The 22,591-nt window shown below is 47.1% G+C and overlaps 1 protein-coding gene across 2 annotated transcripts in view; it reads right to left on the reverse strand.

Annotated features, from left to right (window-relative positions):
• The window catches only part of si:dkey-192p21.6 (uncharacterized protein LOC565246 homolog), a 237,319-nt gene that overhangs the window by 156,231 nt on the left and 58,497 nt on the right, over positions 1-22,591 (reverse strand). The window lies entirely within an intron of this gene.

Consider the following 22,591-nt stretch of genomic DNA (forward strand, 5'->3'; position numbering starts at 1 on the left):
GCACCTCAGACAATGCAGCAAGACCTGGGCAATACCCAGGCTTGGGCTGGCAAGAGGTGTCACATCTGGGCCACACAAGTGCCAGGCAATGACCATCTCCTACAAGTAAGGATCTATCCATCGCCGCTTGACATTCAACTGAATCCCCCACAATCAACATCCTGGGGGTTACCATTGATCAGAAACTGATTGGGACTAGCCATATAATAACTGTGGCTGCAAAGGTTGGTCAGAATCCTGCAGCGAGTGACTCGCCTCCTGACTCCCCAAAGCCTGTCCACCATCTACAAGGCACAAGTCAGGAGTGTAATGGAATACTCTCCACTTGCCTGGATGAGTGCAGCTCCAACAACACTCAAGAAGCTCAACACCATCCAGGACAAAGCAGCCCATCCACAAGTGACGCACAGTAGAAGCCTTGTGTACCATCTGCAAGATGGACTTCAGGAACTTGCAAAGGTTTCTTAGACAGCACTTTCTAAACCTATTTAGACAGGGGCAATCGATAAAAGCAAATTACTGAGGATGCTGGAATCTGAAACAAAACAGAAAATACTGGACAATCTGAACAGGTCTGACAGCATCTATGGAGAGAGAACGGAGCTAACATTTCGAGTCTGGATGATTCTTTGTCAAAGCTGGCTCTTGGACAAAGAGTCAGACAGACTTGAAACAAGGGCAACAGATATATGGGAGCACCACCATCTGGAAGTTCATCTCCTGTGTGTGTACCTACGCAGTGGTTCAAAGGACAACACCATCATCATCTCAAGGGCAATTAGGGATGAGCAAGAATATTGGCCAAGCCAGAAAAGCTCACATCCCATGAATACATTCTTTTAAATAACTCTAATCATTACACATGCCTTCCTCCGACCTTCTCATACTGTAAGAACATTAAAAAATAAGAAATAGAAGCATTGGGTCAGCTCTCTTAATCTGAAAAGATTGGCAGAGATGCAAAGATTTCAAGACTTCTTTGTGAGGGATTGATCATACAGGTTTGACAAAAGGTTTTTGCCATCAAGATGGATGATCAGCCATGATCACAATAACGGCAGAGTAAGCTTGATGGGCCAAATGGCCTTCTCCTGCTTCTATTTTCTAGGTTTCTATCTCAGTTACCCAATTATTGCTCTCCCTCAACTTTCTAAACCTGGCTTTCGCTAAGGTTTCCTTGAATCCTTCAACTACCAAAAATTGTTTCATCTTTCTTCCTCTCTCCTCCTTTAACTTGGTCCTGAAACCTTTATCGATCTTCAGCAATCTCCACTTCGCCTTCTCACGCCTTGAAATGCTGAGGAACTTCCAGCCAGGACTGTGAGCGCTAATTGGTTTCTAAGAAAACAGAGAAACTGGATCTGCAGCAATCAATTTGAGCTGGGCCCTCACAAGCCTTAGGAATAATACATAAGGGAGCTTGTGACATTAAATAGGACAGGTTTCTGACGCTACACCCAGTACGAGAAGATTTTTCTTAAACACACATTTTAAAGCTGGTCACCAAATCATAATGCTCAGAAGTTCAAACTCAAACGTGATGTATTTAATCTCTTGGTTTTCTTAGGTTCATGTACCTAATATATTCTGGCTGTTCCTTGCTTTGCCTATATATGCAATCACACCGAGGCAGGAACTTTTTTGTACACAGATTTTCTAATGGATCATTACAAAGGGGTAGAAAGACAAATGGGGGGCAGTTAGGCCAACAACAGTGATCTGACTATTGCTTTACAAAGCAGCTATCACGCTGTGGCTGCCTGCTATCATTTAGGTCACAGGTCAGGGCTTTTATACTAGAGGGGCTAGAGGGCAAGCCCCGCCCATTTACCACGGAAGTTCATATTCCCCAGAGGGCACAGGAAACCTGATGGTTCCTATCCCATGACCTGCGCTGGGGCAATAACAGGTGGCAATAAATGCTGGCACAGCCAGCGATGCCCACATGAGTCAATAAAAGGGGAAATGTTTGCTTGGCACCTATTTTCTCCACACATACCAACCAATTTTAAGATCATATTCAATATATTTTCAAATATGACTTGCACTGTTTAAGTAAGAATTACAACCTTTGGAAATGAAAGTCCCTGCATTGGACCCCTGGGATGTGCAAAGTGTGCTGTCGGCATATTTTCCCAATTTAATCGCGGTTTGAGCCAGGTAATTCTGCAAGCTGTACAGTTTGCCAAGATGTTGTGTGTTATTGGCAGAGATTGAGCAAGCTGACTCTGCACACACCATATGCATTCCCATGTCTAGGAATTACCTATAACCGTACCTGATATACGTAGAGCTGGATGAGAGAAGATGTAAAATGTACTCTCAGAAGCTTACTTTTTTTACCGTTACAAATTAAGGCAGAAATTTGGAAAGGAGGTGTCTTCTTACAAATGTCCTATCATTCCTAAATCATGGAGGTTGTTGGTGAGTGATCCCCACCAATCCACTGCTCAGCGCAATCCGTTTCATAGAAATCATAAAATCATAGATTCCCTAGAGTGCAGAAGGGGGCCATTCAGCCCATCAAGTCTGTACCGACCCTTTGAAGCACCCTACCTAGGTCCACTACCACACCTGATCCCTGTAACCCCACCTAACCTGCACATCTTTGGACTGTGGACACTATGGGGCAATTTATCATGGCCAATCCACCGAACCTGCACATCTTTGGACTGTGGGAGGAAACCGGAGCACCCGGAGGAAACCCACGCAGACATGGGGAGAATGTGCAAACTCCACACAGACACTCACCCAAAGCCGGAATTGAACCCGGGTCCCAGGCGCTGTGAGGCACCAGTGCTAAGCACCATGCCACTCTAGATTGTTGCTAAATGATCTCCATTGCCTCAAAGTCCCATCCAATATGTTCAAACTGGCATGTGACTTTCATTGCCTTGTGACTCGTAGACTGCTGTGCATTGTGCGGAACCCTATACCGAAATATCACACCTGGGTCGGAGGGTTCTGAATTCAGGTCCCAAACCTGAGGCTGGGAGCATAATCTCAGGTTAACCTGCTCGTGTTGCACTGAACTGCCATATTGCTGGCAATGCTTTCCCTTAAATTGGACTGCTGTCTGGTTGCTCCACACGCATTATTCAGCAGGAGCAGGGAGTTCAACCAGCGTGCGCACCAACATTGCCCAGTGAACCAAACACCGCTAAAACTAACTGGCGTTTCATCTTTCTCTGTGCAAATTGGGACGCCGACTCGGCCCATTGTACTTCAACAATAATTTGTTGTGTGTGATGCATTTAGAAATCATTCTGAGACAAGTATGAAATATTGAAGCAAAACATGCAGAAAGTAAAATAATCGGCCTGTTCCTGCATTTCTTTCAACGGTTAATTAGCAGCGAGCCTGGGTGGAAACCTGGAAGCAAGTCGGCAGCCAATAAGACGGAGATAAGAGAAGGAATTGAAGAGAGGTCAGATTCTCAAAATAGTCTGGAATGCCAAAAAGCTCATTAAGTACACTTCACAAACCATGTGTGTGTTATATAACTTTGCACTCAGTAATCTGAGGGGAAAATGAGCTCAAACAACAGTTTTAAGAAGGAACAACAAACTCAAATTCTTCCGGACCCAAAATAGAACGAGGGCGTTTTTCAAACTGTGACGTGGAGATGCCGGCGTTGGACTGGGGTGAGCACAGTAAGAAGTCTTAAAACACCAGGTTAAAGTCCAACAGGTTTGTTTCAAACACTGGCTTTCAGAGCACTGCTCCTTCCTCAGGTGAATGGAGAGGTATGTTCCAGAAACATTTATACAGTATAGACAAAGTCAGAGATGCCAGACAATGCTTGGAATGCGAGCATTTTGCGGATAATCAAATCATTACATATCCAGAGATAGGGGGTGATCCCAGGTTAAAGAGGTGTGAATTGTCTCAAGCCAGGACAGTTGGTGGGATTTTGCAAGCCCAGGCCAGATGGTGGGGGGTGAATGTAATGCGACATGAATCCAAGATCCCGGTTGAGGCCGCACTCATGCGTGCGGAACTTAGCTATAAGTTTTTGCTCGGCAATTCTGCGTTGTCGCGTGGCCTGAAGGCTGCCTTGGAGAACACTTACCTGGAGATCAGAGGCTGAATGCCCTTGACTGCTGAAGTGTTCCCCGACTGGAAGGGAACATTCCTGCCTGGTGATTGTCGCACGATGCCCGTTAATTCGTTGTCGCAGCATCTGCATGGTCTCGCCAATGTACCACGCTTCGGGACATCCTTTCCTGCAGCGTATGAGGTAGACTACATTGGTCGAGTCGCACGAGTATGTGCCGCGTACCTGGTGGGTGGTGTTTCCACGTGTAATGGTGGTATCCATGTCGATGATCTGGCATGTCTTGCAGAGATTGCCCTGGCAGGGTTGTGTGGTGTCGTGGTCGCTGTTCTGAAGGCTGGGTAATTTGGGTAGCTTTTCAAACTAACAGGGCAGCCAACATTATTCAACCCTGGTTGGCAGATAATGCTGCGGCAATTCAAAACAAGACGTGTGCATTGTGGTCTACTTTCACATTTACCTGGATAAAGTTTCTTCTCTCTCTGAGACCCACCTTAAGAAAAAGATTATTTCTGACAACCTCTGCTTGCAAATTAAACATTTTGAATATGGTCCTCATAACCTAATAAACAATAAATCCTGTCACTCTGCACTAAGTTCCTTTTCAAAATAAGATCGCAAAACTTGCATATAAAATGATGAGTGAGTCTCAATGGCAGGTTGAGAGGCAGAAATTACGCAAATTGGCCCTGGAGGGAGCAGGCTGGAAGGGCAAAACTGGCTCTTTCTCATTTCACACTTCACCCCATATGTGGCATGTCATCATATGTCACGGATAACCTTCCCCGCTGGGAGCTTTGCTCAATGGGAGATTTGATCAGAGGCCAGCAGTTGTAATTTTCTCCCATTAATCTCCCATTAAAACAAAGTCCAATTCCGACAGCTCGTCCCCACAAATCAGCATTTTGAATGTTCCTCACTCTGCTCCCAGCCCTCCCTGATGCACAAGAGTCCCAATGAAAAAATGATAGCCAAAAATTATATAAAATGGGGTGGAAATTCTGACGCATAATCCAGGAGAATTGCAGGTTTAGCACGTGAGCCACATTCCGAAATACAGTCCTCACCTGCACCAGAAACAGGAGGTTTTACATCAGCGTTCCAAATAAGAATTTAGCGAGGAATAAAATGACCTGTTTTGCTTTGAAACTAAATGACCTTCAAACGCACCTCCGGGCCTTATTAACAGCAGTTTTGACTTGTGTCTGAATGAATGACCAGATTACAGATTGACTGAAGATTGTGGCGTAAAACTTTGTTTCTTAAAGTGAGATTTTCAGGGTGGGTAAAGACTTAAACCTTTTTGTTGTATTGGTTTATTTGAGAGAGCTTTGTTACATAACCAACCTCTGACATCTCCCCTATACCTTCCTCCAATCACCTTAAAATTATGTCCCCTCACGACAGCTATTTCCACCCTGGGGAAAAGTATCTGGCTATCCACTCTATCCATGCCCCTCATCACCCTGTACACCTCTATCAAGTCACCTCTCTGCCTTCTTCGCTCCAGTGAGAAAAGCCCTAGCTCCCTCAACCTTTCTTCATAAGACATGCCCTCCAGTCCAGGCAGCATCCTGATGTTACTGTGCTTCATAAGATAGTTTAGTGTCCCTCAGTATCTATATATACCTCAGTATGAATCCCTCAATATGTATTCAGTATGTATCCCCCAGTGTGTATCCCTCAGTATGTATCCCCCAGTGTGTATCCCCAGTGTGTATCCCTCAGTATGAATCCCTCAATATGTATTCAGTATGTATCCCCCAGTGTGTATCCCTCAGTACGTATCCCCCAGTGTGTATCCCTCAGTATGTATCCCTTAGTGTGTATCCCTCAGTATGTATCCCCCAGTGTGTATCCCTCAGTATGTATCCCCCAGTGTGTATCCCTCAGTATGTATCCCCCAGTGTGTATCCCTCAATATGTATTCAGTATGTATCCCCCAGTGTGTATCCCTCAGTATGTATCCCCCAGTGTGTATCCCCCAGTGTGTATCCCTCAGTATGAATCCCTCAATATGTATTCAGTATGTATCCCCCAGTGTGTATCCCTCAGTACGTATCCCCCAGTGTGTATCCCTCAGTATGTATCCCCTAGTGTGTATCCCTCAGTATGTATCCCCCAGTGTGTATCCCTCAGTATGTATCCCCCAGTGTGTATCCCTCAGTATGTATCCCCCAGTGTGTATCCCTCAGTATGTATCCCCCAGTGTGTATCCCCCAGTGTGTATCCCTCAGTATGAATCCCTCAATATGTATTCAGTATGTATCCCCCAGTGTGTATCCCTCAGTACGTATCCCCCAGTGTGTATCCCTCAGTATGTATCCCCTAGTGTGTATCCCTCAGTATGTATCCCCCAGTGTGTATCCCTCAGTATGTATCCCCCAGTGTGTATCCCTCAGTATGTATCCCCCAGTGTGTATCCCTCAGTATGTATCCCCCAGTGTGTATTCCTCTGTATGTGGGCGGGATTCTCTGATCCTGAGGCTAAGTGTTGACGCCGTTGGAAACGCCCTCGCGTTTCTCGAGAGCGTTAACACGGCTCCAGGATCAGCAATTCTGGTCCCTACAGGGGGCCAGCACGGCTGGAGCGGTTCAGGCCGCTCCAGCTGCTGATCCGGCCGAGGAATGGGCGCCAGGGGATGTGTGCATGTGCAGTGCGTCCGGCACGAACCCGCACATGCGCAGTCCCACCAGCGTGATTTCTGAGCATGCGCGGTGTCTCCCTTGTCTGCGCCGGCCCCGACCCAACATGGCCCCGACTGCCTCGGCGCCATGGCGCCATTCGCGCGGCCCACTGACAATTTTCTGACCCAGCGCGGGGTCGGACAATCCCGTCCTGTATCCCTCAGTATGGGCAGCACAGTAGCAAACTGGTTAGCACTATAGCTTCACAGTGCCAGGGTCCCAGGTTCGATTCCCGGCTTGGGTCACTGTTTGTGCGGAGATCTCGGAGTCAGTTATTAACTTACAGCTGATTCCAAATTAAAAGACTACGCTGCTATAACTGACCCATAACAGCACATTAAAAACACGGCTACAGCCCATGAGGTTGTCACCATTCTGGAATAGCATCTCCCAGGAGTATCCAGTGCTGATTAAAACAAGAATTGTGTTGCTATTGCCCTTCATGCCGACCTACATGTGCGAGGTTGGATTTTCCATTCTCACGAAGGTGAAGACGGCACAAAGGAACTTGCTGAACTCTGCATCTGATATGCACATTGCCCTCTCCTCTTGTGAACCTGGTTGGAGTGAGATCGTGGGACCAAGCAGGCTCCCCTTTCACGTTAAAGATAAGCGAACGTGCCGTGTGTTGTGAAATTCAGTCGGCATTGGTCGCGAAGTTCAGCCGCCATGGGTCGCGAAGGTTGGCTATTTGGCAAAAGTGGGTCCCGGGAAAAAGTTTGAAAAACGCTGGTGTAAGGGATGCATACTGGAAGCTGGTATGCTTCTAGTAAATCAGTGTCTGCAGTGCGATCACAAAAAAGTAAATACTTTTATTTGGTGCCTTAACTTGACTCGCAGAAACATTGCATGCAAGAAATTAATTCTCAAGGACAATGATTTTTGTCAAATTTTCTATCATACCCTTAATGTTCTTGTCAAGAACACTTGTAACTAAAGCTATAAATGATTTATTAACATTAACTGTGGGTCAACAACATACAAAACAACAGATGAACAACAATATGAACAACAATATGAACACGCACACGCAACCTCTCTCTTCCAGCTCTCCAGTCAGTCTGAGATCACCTGACTCTAACATTCACTTATATACTATTGACACTCCTAGTGGTCAGTCAGTGAATTACAATACAACCATGATATCACCACAACACCCGTTTTAGAAAAGATGCTAAGACCAGCAGTGTGCTGAATGACCAACTAACATTCGCACGATAGGTTGATTAAGGGAGGAAAGTTTGCCAGGAAAACTCTGTCCTTATTTGAGGAGAGACTTAACAGCTATTAAACTCACCAGTAAGGGGCAGATAGGGTGCTAGCTTTTGATACCCAAAAGAAGGCACAGCTGGCAAAACAGCACTCTCCCAGTACTGCATTAATATGTAAATTGTCAACAAGGATTAACTTTATTCCTTGGAAAAATTAAGTATTTGTTTTAAGTGGAAAATAGAAGATTTTACATCTCCCACTAAATCTTGGAAAGAAGCCCTCGTGTGCGAGGTTGGGGCTGATACAGCTGAAGATGGTGTATAGAGCACGCCTTACAAGGGCGTGGATGAGCCGGCTCTTTGAGGGGGTAGAAGATGTGTGCAAACATTGCGGGGGTGGGGGGGGGCCGCAAACCACATTCATATGTTTCGGTCCTGTCCAAAGCTGAGGATTACTGGAAGGAGGTGTTTAGGGTAATCTCTAAAGTGAAACTAGACCCGGGCCCTCGGGAGGCCATATTCTGGGTGTCGGACCAGCCGGGGTTGGAAGCGGGCGCTGAGGCAGATGTTGTAGCCTTCGCCTCGTTGATCGCCCAAAGGCAGATCCTGTTAGGGTGGAGATCAACCGCTCCACCCTGTGCCCTGGTGTGGTGGGGGGACCTGCTGGAATTCTTAACACTTCAAAAGGTCAAATTTGAACTGAGGGGAAGGATGGAGGGGTTATACAATTCATGGGCGTTATTCATTATGCACTTTCGAGTATTGGATCACATCGAACTTTAGGGGGATTGGGGGCTGGGAGGGTTGGGGGGAGGGGGACTGTGTGTGTGTTAACGGCGACTATGGGTGATTCCTGATTCCTTTTTGTCATTTGTTTATATTAACATGCGGGCCAATGTTTGGGGTTTGGTGGGAGGATGGGATTGTTGTTATTGATATGAGGATTAGCATTACATCGGTTACTGATTATTGTTTATTGGTGGGTGTAAATTTGGGAGAAAATGTGAAAAAGAAGGAGAATAAAAAGTATTTAAAAACAAAATCTTGGAAAGAAGGAATATGCACTTAAATAGAACTTTTCCAGAAGATCTTTCCAACCAATGAAGTCCGTTTGAAATGTATTCATCATTGTAACGTAAGAAATCTGGCAGCCTGATTTGTGCATATCCCATAAACAGCAGTGAGATAATGATCAGTATGAGGGATAAATAAGCATGTAAAATCTGACGATGAGATGCAAATCCTGTACTTACCCCCCCACAACCAAACGCTGCTTGCATTTCTACAGAACTAATTACTGAGGTGGGGGGGGAGAAAAACTTAAGTTTTGCAACCATAATGACAGCGGATGAGTTTACTGAATTGATTTACTTCCCACGACAGGCATGTAATCAGCCCCCGACATGCGATCGGGGAGTTGTAACTCGCAGCTCGTCAGCCGGCCGACACTGTTTATTGATCAGAAAACAGATTGTGTTTGTGATATTGCAACACGATATTTTAATTACTGCTGCACACAGCACCCCAGCCTCCAGTCCATTAGCACAGAATTAAGCCGTACGCGTAACTATGAAGAAGTGGGGGCCTATCTGGCTTGAAAATCGTATAAGTAACATCAATACTATCGAATCAATAATCAATAGCTGCATATGCTTACAGCAACGTGATCAAAATGTTTCCGATTCAGTTTATCGGCAGCTTTTACTTGTCTAAAACTCTTGTCAATCATCAATAAGCTCATCCACATTTACAATTTAGCACTTTGCGTACCGGGCCCTTGTAGTAATAATTGTGACACTTAAGACTGCAGTCACTTGGGGTGAACTGTAATTGCTGTTGTCGTGTTTATTAAGCTCAACTGGGTTCATTACATCCATCAATATCTGATTGGGAAAGAGATCGAAGGTTAGAGTGACATGGTTAGACTGAGTTGGTCAATATGACATGGGGCAGAATGGTGTCATTTCAGCTATGGCTCAGGGACAAGCGCAGAGTGCAACGCCCTGTATTAACATGAGGCACGCCAGAGGTATGGGACTAACAGTTCTGATGCCACTGCATTGCCCCAGAAAAGATGTTTGAACCAACTGCTTAGGAGAGTAGCCAATACTGCAAAAGTGACAATGAGATTTCTCTGCTCTGTAATTGCAATTTAGTGAAAGGGAGATCTACCCGGAGGCACGTTATTACACGTTAAAAAGATTCACATGCAATGGATTCTAACCTATTTCTAACAATGTAAAAAATAGTTGATCACCTAATATCTGAATTAAGTCTTGTAAATGACGTAGCAAATGCTAAAATAGTTCAAATTAACTAATACTTATGGCAAATTAACAGCTTTTGTTACATCAGCAAAGCATAGCAAGATCCCACAAACAACAATGCTATTTCCCATAATCCATGAATTGCCAGCAAGAGCACTCAATGGTCATCATCCAACGGGCGTCACGGTATCACAGTGGTTAGCACCGTTGCTCCACAGCGCCAGGGACCCAGGTTCGATTCCCTGCTGGGTCACTGTCTGTGCGGAGTCTGCACGTTCTCCCTGTGTCTGCGTGGGTTTCCTCCGGGTGCTCCGGTTTCCTCCCACAGCCCAAAGATGTGCAGGTTAGGTGGATTGGTCACGATAAATTGACACGTAGTGTCAAAAGGTTAGGTGAGGTTGCTGGGTTATGGGGAAAGTGTGGAGGTGTGGGATCAGGTAGGGTGCTCTTTCAGAGGCCGGTGTAGAACCAATGGGCTGAATGGCCTGCTTCTGCACTGTAAATTCTATGATTCTACCTAGGTCCACAAATCACTGGGATATCTGTATGCTTGCAACCCTTAAGTGTCCAGGGTTCTACATTTACAGCACTCAGCTGTCTCCACCGGGCGTGGGTAACCCATGGACCCAATTCATGGGTCCATTGGCTGAGGAGGAATGTTGGCTGAGCCATCATGAGAATTCTGGCCTTCTTTGAACAGTCTTGGTGACGATAATCTTCTTCAGGTAGAGGACACGGACATGTCATCCAACCATCCTGTTCCTCCCCATCATCAGTTAGATGTGTGAACAGGCGCAAATCCTCACCGACAAAGCAATCGGCACTTTAATTTTTGATGCGGAGATGCTGGCGTTGGACTGGGGTGAGCACAGTATGAAGTCTTACAACACCAGGTTAAAATCCAATAGGTTTGTTTCAAACACGAGCTTTCGGAGCGCAGCTCCTTCCTCAGGTGAATGGCGAGGTAAAGTCCTGTTGGACTTTAACCTGGTGTTGTAAGGCTTCATACTTTAATTTTTGAGACCACCTTGTATTCTCCTGTGTCGAAAATACATCACTGGTATCCTGCGATGCACAGAAAAAGGTTCTGCAGCAAAGCAAGGGATTCAGATGAGATCAGCAGTGTTGAAAGAAAGAGGGAACATGGCAAACCTATGTTTTCAATGCCATTAGTGTTGGAAGCAACCATCCCCTTATTGAGGGGAATAAAGACTAACCCTGCAGCTGGCAATGCTATCCACTAGTACGAGCTGTTGGCATCAGATGGCAAGATTGGCAAACAGACTACATTACTCAAGAATGGCAGACTTCAGGGCATCACGGTGGCGCAGTGGGTTAGCCCTGCTGCCTCACGGCGCCGAGGTCCCAGGTTCGATCCCGGCTCTGGGTCACTATCCGTGTGGAATTTTCACATTCTCCCCGTGTTTGCGTGGATTTCGCCCACACAACACAAAGATGTGCAGGCTAGGTGGATTGGCCAGGCTGAATTGCCCCTTAATTGGGAAAAATGAATTGGGTACTCTAAATTTATATTATAAAAAAGAATGGCAGACTTCACCTTGATGAGCATTTTCACCCAAAATAGCATTCACAAGATGCCACTGCTGGCAATTCAGAATTTATGATGCTCTTTCTTCATTTCCTTTTGGAAATCAGAGGACATAAAACACACCCAACTCCTTCCTTGGAAAAGAGAACCATTAGCAGCTTACAAATTCAGCCAATTTACACGGATATCCAGATACATTTATAAATCTCTTTGCTTCACAATATTTACAGGGTCGCAGTAAATTAAAGCCTGTAGGCTCCTGACAGATCGAGCAAATTGAAAAGTGTTGAAAGTTCCTGGTTAATGATAGCCTGGGGACTGGGGGAGGGGAGGGCCGGGGGGGAGAGGAAACAACACCACATAGAAAACAATCAACCGTGGCTCGCGATTCGCTTCTATTCTTGGAGTTAATGAAATCTCCCACGGAAAAGGTCAACACACAATACATTAGTTTACATTTAACACTTTCCTATCTGGGATTGATCAGAGGGGGATCAAAAGTGAGCGGAGAGGAAAATATTGGAAACAAACAGCAGGACTGTGCACATAGAACAAACATAGAACATAGAGTGCAGAAGGAGGCCATTCGGCCCATCGAGTCTGCACCGACCCACTTAAGCCCTCACTTCCACCCTATCCCCGTAACCCAATTAACTGATAAGAGAAAAAGCAATTTCGTATTTGGGATACTGAACCTTTACAAAACTGGAAAGGTTAGATTGGGGTAAAATTTTCCAATGCCATAGTGAATAGTCTTCAATGGAAAGAGGCTGTCTCCTCACTACAGAGCCATTTTGCCTCTGTTTTAGATCCTATGTCAGTTTGCCTCTGTTGATATAAAAAGAGGAAATGCTGGAAAAACTCAGCAAGTCTGACAGCATCTGTGGGGAGATAAACAAGAGTTAACTCTTTTAAAAGACTTTTCTTCAGTCCGTCTTGCGTCTCTGAATCACAACTATTTTCCCGTTTGAGTAGGTTAGCTTCGGTGGCTAGAGTGTGATGCAGAAAAATGCCAATGGTCCAGGTTCAATCCCTGTACTGGCTGAGGTAGTTCAAGGAGGCCTCTCTCCTCGCCTTTCCCCCCACCCCCCTTTTGTGGAGTGGTGCCCCTCAAGCTCTATATAACCAATGATACTCTCTAATGGAGAGAGATGCCTATGGTCCTTCGTGAATTGTGGCTCATTACTCACTCACCATTAGTCTGAGTCCTATATCAGGAGATTTGTCTCCATAATCCACGCCAGCACTCCAGCGCAGTACAGAGGGAGCATCTCTCCTGGGAAGATTAAGGCATTAAGGCACAATTCTGTCTGCCTAGTGTTTCAGGTTCCCAATGCACTTGAGAAGGAAAGCAGAGAATTCTTCCCACTGTGGTATTATCAAAACTATCAGCATTGCACTGGTTAATGTAGTACCATGAATAGCCACTAGGGGGAGCTGCAGATACTACTACATAAAGCAGTGATGCTAGACCTTTGGGTATATAGGAGATACCAGAGCAGTTACATAGAACATAGAACATAGAACAGTACAGCACAGAACAGGCCCTTCGGCCCTCGATGTTGTGCCGAGCAATGATCACCCTACTCAAATCCACGTATCCACCCTATACCCGTAACCCAACAACACCCCCCTTAACCTTACCTTTTAGTACACTACGGGCAATTTAGCATGGCCAATCCACCTAACCCGCACATCTTTGGACTGTGGGAGGAAACCGGAGCACCCGGAGGAAACCCACGCACACACGGGGAGGACGTGCAGACTCCGCACAGACAGTGACCCAGCCGGGAATCGAACCTGGGACCCTGGAGCTGTGAAGCATTTATGCTAACCACCATGCTACCGTGCTGCCCAAAGTGTGAGGTTAGATTATAGTTTATACCAGGAGTGAGATGAGCAGTAGATGAGTGTAGTTAGATGTTATTGATCAATTCTGCATTCTAAAAGGACTAAGTGTCGAAACCCAGTTTAGTAGTCTAAATAAAATTCTAGCTTTATAGTCATAGAGAAATACAGCACAGAACAGGCCCTTCAGCCCACGATGTTGTGCCGAACTTTTGTCCTAGGTTAATCATAGATCATAGAATTTTGGGCACTAAGGGCAATTTAGCGGCCAATCCACCCAACCTGCACATCTTTGGACTGTGGGAGGAAACCGGAGCACCTGGAGGAAACCCATGCACACACGGGGAGGATGTGCAGACTCCACACAGACAGTGACCCAAGCCGAAATCGAACATGGGAACCTGGAGCTGTGAAGCAATTGTGCTATCCACAATGCTACCGTGCTGCCCTTAAGAAGAAATTAATCTACACTCCATTATTCTACCATAATCCATGTACCTATCCAATAGCCGCTCAAAGGTCCCTAACGTTTCCGACTCAACTACTTCCACAGGCAGTGCATTCCATGCCCCCACTACTCTCTGGATAAAGAACCTACCTCTGACATCCCCCCTATATCTTCCACCATTCACCTTAAATTTATGTCCCCTTGTAATGGTTTGTTCCACCCGTGGAAAATGTCTCTGACTGTCTACTCTATCTATTCCCCTGATCATCTTATAAACCTCTATCAAGTTGCCCCTCATCCTTCTCCGTTCTAATGAGAAAAGGCCTAGCACCCTCAACCTTTCCTCGTAAGACCTACTCTCCATTCCAGGAAACATCCTGGTAAATCTCCTTTGCACCTTTTCCAAAGCTTCCACATCCTTCCTAAAATGAGGTGACCAGAACTGCACACAGTACTCCAAATGTGGCCATACCAAGGTTTTGTACAGCTGCATCATCACCTCACGGCTCTTAAATTCAATCCCTCTGCTAATGAACGCTAGCACAACATAGGCCTTCTTCACAGCTCTATCCACTTGAGTGGCAACTTTCAAAGATCTATGAACATAGACCCCAAGATCTCTCTGCTCCTCTACATTGCCAACAATCCTACCGTTAACCCTGTATTCCGCATTCATATTTGTCCTTCCAAAATGGACAACCTCACACCTGTCAGGGTTAAACTCCATCTGCAACTTCCAGCCCAGCTCTGCATCCTATCTATGTCTCTTTGCAGCCGACAACAGCCCTCCTCACTATCCAAAACTCCACCAATCTTCGTATCATCTGCAAATTTACTGGCCCACCCTTCATCTCCCTCATCCAAGTCATTAATGAAAACCACAAACAGCAGAGGACTCAGAACTGATCCCTGCGGTACGCCACTGGTAACTGGGCTCCAGACTGAATATTTGCCATCCACCACCTCTCTCTGACTTCTATCAGTTAGCCAATTTGTTATCCAACTGGCCAAATTTCCCACTATCCCATGCCTCCTTACTTTCTGCATAAGCCTACCATAGGGAGCCTTCTCAAAATCCATGTACACTACATCCACTGCTTTACCTTCATCCACATGCTTGGTCACCTCCTCAAAGAAGTCAATAAGACTTGTAAGGCAAGACCTACCCCTCACAAATCCGTGCTTTGTTTAAGTGAAAGCTATACTGTGGAACACTACGCCAACCATCCTAAATATGCAGCACTAAGAACACCACGCCCACCTATCCTCGCTCATCCAATTTCACTAAATGTCATTTCATTCATCTCGATGTTGTACGAAAGTACAACAAATTTGCCAACACTCTCACGACACCAAAATACAATTCACAGTGAAAAATGAAATGAAAATGGCTTATTGTCACAAGTAGGCTTCAAATGAAGTTACTGTGAAAAGCCCCTCGTCGCCACATTCCGGCGCCTGTTCGGGGAGGCTGGTACGGGAATTGAACCGTGTTGCTGCCCTCCTTAGTCTGCTTTAAAAGCCAGCGATTTAGCCCTGTGCTAAACCAGCCCCTTTGTGCGAGGATTGTGAGAGACGTGAGATATACATTAATTATTTTTCTTTACAAAGATCGTGGAAATGGATAACATTGCCAGTTATTGTTGTTTTATGTAAAATTCTGAGAGTTATGGATGTTTTATGTAAAAAGAAAGCAATCGAGTCTGAAAAAGGAGAATGCCTTTTCTTGTTTGTGAGGTACTCAATCCTTTTTCTGAAAATCAAAACATCATCAATGAGAAACAGAAAATATTTTCAGGCCCATTATCTCTAATTGGGGATACATATGACCGTAACTTAATTTGAAAAAGCCATGTTGATGGTAGATTAGGAATGCTGTACATTTATTGCATTAGCTAAAGACCCTGACAGCAGAAGCTCACTCTCCCTGGAGTGCACACAGTATCAGACTTCACGCTCCTGTTGCCGTGTTGCGCATAATCCAGATTGAACTCAAAGGACACGATTCAACCTGAAGAAAACAGAGTCCACTTCCGGGTGCGTTGAGTGGGGTGTTTCTTGGCACCTGCTGTGGTGGACAAGATCCCGTTATTCACCGGAACCTGGCCGTTTAATTTGGCTTCGGCAAGGAACACCTCGTTGAGACCACACTTACCCGTGGATCGGGGGGTGACATTTTTAAAGGCAGCCCTGATCTGTTGACTCCCATCGGCGGTCCCACCGCAGCCTCCAGATGGCCCACTGAACCCAGCTTAACTCTTCCGGGGTCCTCTAGACATCCAACCCCCTCCTGGCCCCAGCTCTTCTCTGTCCAACCCCTGGCATGGGCAACCTAGCACTGCCAAAATGGAACCGTAGCAGCCTGGCATTGCCAAGGTGCCCAGGTGCCAGTAGGAGTGCCAGGGTGCCACCCTGCCCAATGCCCAACCACCTGGGGGTCAGTGATGGCCTGGGAAACTCCCACAGTTGCCATTACTCCTGATTCACGTTTGTGTGGGCTAGGACTAAGCAGTGCCCTGGCACGGTCTCCAAGGCACGGCCGGCGAATACTGGGCCCCGGGAGAATGCGGCAAATGCATATTTCAATGAGCCAATTAGCTTCTTTAAATCCGCATATCTGGATCTCGCTCAGCGAGAACCCGATCCAGATCTCGTTGAATCTCGCGAGAAGTTTTGAGCATCGCCAGTCTCTTGCAAGGTTCAGCGGCCTCGTTGTGTCACGAGGTTGGGCAGGACAAAGCCGGTAAATCGCGCCCAAAATTGAGATGGAAAACTTTTCCATTCACTAAAAACCTTTTGCAGCCATTGAGCTGAATGGTGATCTATCCGTCCGTCACTTAGCTGAACAGATACGCAAATCCATCCCCACAATTCTCTCCATTTTATTCACTTTTCTTCTTCCGACTTCTGAATCTATTGGACGTGAGGAATACTAACATCTCTAAAACACAGTCCGGGGTTTTCTTGGGGCTGTGGAGTCAGGCTGGGAGGTGGGCGGGGTGGTAAAATGATGGCACCAAAAGGAGACAGGAGGGAAATGGTGGAAAAAGCAGCATTTTGCCGGTGTTGGCAGGGCCACCAAGGTGGCCATTTTAAAATTCTTTCACGGGTGTGGGCATCGCTGGCTCAGCCAGTATTTGTTGCCCATCTCTAATTGCCCTCGTGAAGGTGGTGGTGAACTGCCTTATTCAACCGCTGCAGACCATGTGGTGTAGGTACATCCACAGTGCTGTTAGGGAGGGAGTTCTAGGATTTTGACCCAATAACAGTGAAGGAACGGCGATATATTTCCAAGTCAGGATGGTGTGTGGCTCGGAATGAAACTTCCAGGTGGTGGTGTTCCCATGAATCTGTTTCTCTTGACCTTCTAGGTCACTGGTTTGGAAAGCATTATCGAGAGAGCCTTGGTAAGCTGTTGCGGTGCAGCTTGTAGATGGTGCACACGGCTGCCACTGCATGTCCAGGTGGAAGGAGTGAATGTTTAAGGTGTCAATCAAGCACTTTGTTCTGGATGATGTTGAACTTTGAATGTTGTTGGAGCTGCACTCATCCAGGCAAGGGGAGAGTATTCCATTACACTCCTGACTTGTGCCTTGTAGATGGTGGACAGGCTTTGGGGAGTCAGGAGGAACTTCAGTTACACTTCACAGAATTCCCAGCCTCTGACCTGCTCTTGTAGCCACAGTATTTATATGGCGGGCCCAGTTTGATTTCTGGTCAATGGTAACCTCTGGAAAAGCGGGAGTCAGCGATGGTAATGCCAGTGAATGTAAAAGGGAGATGGTTAGATGCTCTCTTGTCAGACATGGCCATTGTCTGGCATTTATGTGGCATGAATGTTACTTAACACTTACCAGTCCAAGACTGAATATTGTCCAGATTTGGCTGCATACGGACATGGACTGCTTCAGTGTCTGAGGAGTCGCGAATGGTGCTGAGTATTGTGCAGTCATCAGCGAACATTCTCACTTCTGACCTTATGATGGAGGGAAGGTCATTGATGAAGCGGCTCGTGATGACTGGGCCTAGGACCTGAGGAACCCTGAGGAATTCCTGCAGCGATGTCTTAATGGGACTGAGATAATTGACCTCCCACAACCGCAACCATCTTCCTTTGGGCTGGGTAAGACATTGGCTCCAGTTCAACTAGGCCAGCCACTGACTTCCCTTAGCTCGTAGCCAAGGTGTAAGGGGGGCGATGCCTTCTTTTTCAGAGGCACCATGCCCAAAGAGGGGGCTCCTCGTGGCAATAGCTCCCCCTGCAGGCCCCATGCTGCCACTGGAGGGGTGTCCCTTCCAATCACTCGGTCTGCCTGCCTGGCCTCAGCTCAGGAATGAATCCTTTATCACTCCTTGAAGGGTGCCTCAAGACAGAGGCACCCTCTCCTTCGCCTTGAAGTCACAGCTACTTCTATCGGTGATGCTGCCCTCTGATTGAACCGGCAGCTCAGAGAGGCAGGCACATCACACCAACACATCAATACTAGCCTGACCAGACTTACTAGCTACCACATGGTGTTTGCACTGGCTAGCTCACAAACTCTGACTGTCTCAGAGGCTGGGTCCCGAGAGAGCGGGAAACCCAGTGCCCTCTGGCTTTATAGTGGTCGTGTCCTGTCTGGTGATTGGCTGCTGTGTTCTGTGTGTTCACTGGTCATCCTGTGTGTCAATCACTGCCTGTCTGTGCACCATCATATACCTGTGTGTATATTATGACAAGTATCAGGTCTCCATTCAAGTCAGCATAGTGTCAACCCACAGTTGAACATGTATAATAGTTTAGCTGTTAAATAAAATCGTGCTGCATCTCATCAAGTGTTGGAAGTCTGTCTCTCGTTAAACTGCATCAAGTGCAGTCCACATCGCCCCAGCCTACCCAACAGATCAAGGTGACCCTCAGGTTCAATCAGCACCAGTCAGCTCTGTCTCTCAAAGGAAGAGGATGGCATCCTGTGGGACTGTGACTACATTTACACTGTCACATTTCGCAGACTAAGCTTGACAGCTCTGGTCATCATCTGCGATAAAAACAAAGTCCATCAAAATAAACTAGTTCATAAAGCAAAAGGGTGACCAGGTGCTCTGGTTGTTGCCAAGACAGCCCTGATTATTCATGAAATGTCCCAGTTTCCCGGCAGTTTCCTCAAAATGGTTCACGGGTCCCCGTCTTCACCTTGCCCATTTATTCTGCACAGCGAAACGATTTCGAATTGAATTTAAGCTTGCTCATGTTCCCTCGACCTGTTTTGCACACAGTCGGCGCAGTTTGTGTGACTCTTCACACAGCGGGGTGTTGCTTTGACGCGCAGTCGGCGAAGTGCAACACATTGCCCAATAGCGGCATGTTACATTTCTGGTTATTACGTGGAAAAAACTTCCAGACAAAGCAGGAGAAAATGGGGAGCAAGAAGGCGGGAAGCGGATGTCCAAGTTGTATACATCCGCAGAATGTGGCTTCCTGTAGTGAGGGAGGTGGGGCAATTGCCTTTGAAAAATAGTAAAGGCATCAATTTATGGCCACGTTTCAAGTGGTACAGATGTAAACACAGGGACCGTGCTGCACTTCAGGAGCTGCTGCGAGGGAGAGCTGTTCGTGTTGTGATGGAACAGGCTGCCCCCAGTGGTCACCTTCGAAAATCCAGCCGACCTATTCTTCCGACAAGACTGCCAGCATGTTGTGACAAGAATGGATTTGTGCGTCAAGGGATGGATTCTCCGGTCCTCCAGACCTGTGTCTCTCGGTGGGACGCCATTCGCTGGCGAGGCGGGATTCTCTACTCCCGCAGCTTGTCAAAGGGATTTCCCATTGAAGCCCCCCCCCCCCCCCCCCCCCCCCCACCCCACACCGCCAGGAAACCCGTGGGCAGGGGTACACTGGCTGCGGGAAAATAGAATCTCAATAGCCTGAGAATTCCGTCCAGATTTGAGTTTAGATTGACAGGGGGAGGTAATTTAAAATTCAGTTTCACTTATCTGTATCTATCTCCATGAGAATGGTTACAATTCCCTTAACTAATTCCACAACCAGGCAACGAGAGCTGTCCATCCTGGTGCATTCCCTTGATTTGTCCTGAATACATTCTTTTAGTCTGTGTCAACACCTCTATCCCAACATTAATTAAGTAACAATATATCTGAAAATTCAGCCTGGTTGATTGAAATGTTAATGATTCCGGATTAACAGACCATGAACTAGATGAACTCAATTACCTGGACTGTAGAATCATTCAGCCGATACGTTTATTGGATGGTAATAACTAGATGTTAAAATTCTCCTCGGGTAATGACAACCGACTTCAGAAACATTGCCGCAACGTGAAAGGACTCGTATGCCAACAAGTCACCACCCTGGTCACTCAATCCGTGCCCAACTGGAGACCTGAACTTCACATACCAGAGATCTACGTCATCCAGGCAGAGGGTAAAAGGTGAATTGGAACTTAAGAAACATTTCTCGTACCAGTGAAATACAAATATATTTGGATTTGAAGTTCAGAGTTGTGATCATCCTAAAATATATCATTAGAGAAGAATATTGAGCTTTTAACCACATATCGGAGGTCAGGGATGAGAAGAAACAGGCTAATTGCCTTGTGTTGGACCTGATCAGATGATTTAGCACAGTTTCAGTAACCAGGATTCAGCTGATATTTGCTTTCAAGTCCATTATTTCCAAATTATAATTATAACCTAATGGATTAAAGACAGAAACTGGGAGTTTCCCATTGTGACATGGTACACACAAAACAATAGGAAATGGAGAACACTGATTCAGTGAACTGAGCGATACATTGCTCAGTGCTGATTAACGCAGGGGGCAACAATGACGGATAATGGCCAGGTACCCCAGATTGGACAAACAGGACATTACACCAAGGATCGATCATTCGGAATCAGCAATGTCCTGGCTAAGGGCACAATGCACTGCAGGCAGAGATTTGATTAACTCAGTTGTAATGCTGGTGCGTGAGCACATCCGATGCATTAGGTGATCGTGGGCGCGATTCTCCGCTGCCCACGATGGGTCGGAGAATAGCGGGAGGGCCTTCCCGACATTTTTCCTGACCTCCTGCTATTCTACCCCCCCCCCCCCCCCCCCCCCCCACGGCCGCCCCACGACACGAATCGCTGCTCGCCGTTTTTTACGGCGAACAGCGATTCTCCCCTGGCCGATGGGCCGAGTTCCCAGGCCTTTACGGCCTTTTTCACGAACGCAAACACACCTGCTCTCACCGTTCGTGAAAACAGCCGCAAAGTGCCGTCCTGGACAACCATGGCACCGATTGGCACGGCCGCACCACGGCCGTGCCAAGGGTGGCATGGGCCCGCGATCGGTGGGCACCGATCGCGGGCAGCGGATCCGATACCCGCGCACTATTTGTTCCTCCGCCGCCCTGCAGGATCAGCCCGCGGGGCGGCTGAGGGGTATGACGGCCCGCGCATGCGCGGGTTTGACGCATATGCGCCATGATGTCATCCGCGCATGCGCGGGTTGGAGCCATCCAATCTGCGCATGCGCGGGCGACGTCATCGTGCGCGTCAGCCGCCGTGACGCTTGGCGCGCGGGCTTAGCGACGGTCGCTAAGCCGGAGATGCCGTGCTTCATGGGGCCGCGCTGCTAGCCCCGCCCGGGGGGGAGAATCGGTCCCGGGAGGGGGTGCGGAGGCCACCGTGAAACACGGCCAGTTTCACAGCAGCCTTTACGACTCTCCGCATTTGCGGAGAATCGCGCCCTTATATGTTCCACCTTGAGAGAATAATCTCAAACTATTGGGGTGGATCTTTGTGTGAACCATGGGTTTGATGCCTCATTAGTGCCCAGCCTTGACCTGGCCCAGTAGCTCGGAAGTCACAGGAAAACGATTCAAACCCCACTCTGGGTGATTGTGAAAGGTAAGCGAGGCTGGAACAGCAGTCCGGAGTGCTGCGCTGTCAGAGGTGCCATCCTTTTAAACTGTTAAATCAAGGCTGTCGCTGTTCCCCAAGGGGGCAGCACGGTTGCACAAGTGGCTAGCACTGTGGCTTCACAGCGCCAGGGTCCCAGATTCGATTTCCCACTGGGTCACTATCTGTGTGGAGTCTGCATGTTCTCCCCGTGTCTGCGTGGGTTTCCTCCGGGTGCTCCGGTTTCCTCCCACAGTCCAAAGACGTGCAGGTTAGGTGGATTGGCCATGCTAAATTGCCCTGAGTGACCAAAAAGATTAGATGGGGTTATTGGGTTAGGGGGAGAGGGTGGAAGTGAGGGCTTAGGTGGGTCGGTGCAGACTCAATGGGTCAAATGGCCTCCTTCTGCACTGTATGTTCTATGTTCCTTCAAATGACTGATATAATCAAAATCCCATAAAAGCTTCTGGAGTTCTTCCTAATCATAGTGCAACGCATGAACAAAGGGTAGATTTTAAACCAAACTGTCCAAACTTCACTCAAGAGTCTGGGAACTCTGTGATAGGGGGTAGATTATCCACATTTGTTTTCTTGAATACTTACACAAAACAATCAGGGGCAGTGGAGATATCTGAAGGG

This window comes from Scyliorhinus canicula, chromosome 22, assembly GCF_902713615.1.
Source record: "Scyliorhinus canicula chromosome 22, sScyCan1.1, whole genome shotgun sequence".
Classification (NCBI taxonomy): Eukaryota; Metazoa; Chordata; class Chondrichthyes; order Carcharhiniformes; family Scyliorhinidae; genus Scyliorhinus; species Scyliorhinus canicula.